The following is an 885-nucleotide window of genomic DNA, read 5'->3' as shown; positions in this document are numbered from 1 at the left end:
TATTTTGTCTTGTTCTTCTAAAAAGCCCCCCAACAGTGAGATCAAATATGTTTCTCAATTATGTGATGTGCCCAATGAAAATCAGAGGAGGTCCCCTCGAGGGTATGCACTCACCAGAACTATGATGTTAAAAGCCGTTTGTTTCGCTAGGTAGACACCAGAGCTGTACGCCCTCTCGTCCCTGGCGCTCGCTGGGATCCAGACGTCCAAAGCAAAAAATAGATTGCCACACCGGGATAAAACCGGGAGATCTCCGTCCTCGAAACTCCCTAGGATCATAGATTATCCTTCCAAAAAAATGATGAAGAAAAAAACGGGGAATCCGGTCATAGTGTAGTGAATTAAAAGGATTTATTGAGCAAGGGATAACAAAATAGCGCTAAATTTAAAAAAGTAGTAAAAGCCGGCTAGTCACTCAAACCGTGACTCCTCAGACTGGAAATGTGACGTAATGGTAGGCCCGCCCCCAATGATTTACACCACTGCAGCCAACGCTCTGCATTGCACTTGGTGATGAAAGGCTTGGATGCAGCTGCCCGACCATAGAAACCCATTCCATGAAGCTCTCTACGCACTGTTGTGTCAATCTGAAGGCCACACAGAGTTTGGAGGTCTGTAGCTATTGACTATACAGACAGTTGGCGACTTCTGCGCACTATGCACTTTAGCATGCGTTGACCCCGCTCAGTCATTTTACGTGACCTACCACTTTGTGGCTGAGTTCCTGTTGTTCCCAGTTGCTTCCACTTTGTTATAATACCACTAACAGTTGACCGTGAATATTTAGTAGCATGGACGCTTCACAGAACACCTGAATCCAATGTTTTGGAGGGGTGTCCCAATACTTTTGGTAATATAGTGTGTGTGTGTGTATATATATATATA

Source organism: Nanorana parkeri, unplaced genomic scaffold (assembly GCF_000935625.1).
Source record: "Nanorana parkeri isolate BGI_ZX_2015 unplaced genomic scaffold, ASM93562v1 scaffold1903, whole genome shotgun sequence".
Taxonomy (NCBI): Eukaryota; Metazoa; Chordata; class Amphibia; order Anura; family Dicroglossidae; genus Nanorana; species Nanorana parkeri.
This window is presented reverse-complemented; position numbering follows the sequence as displayed.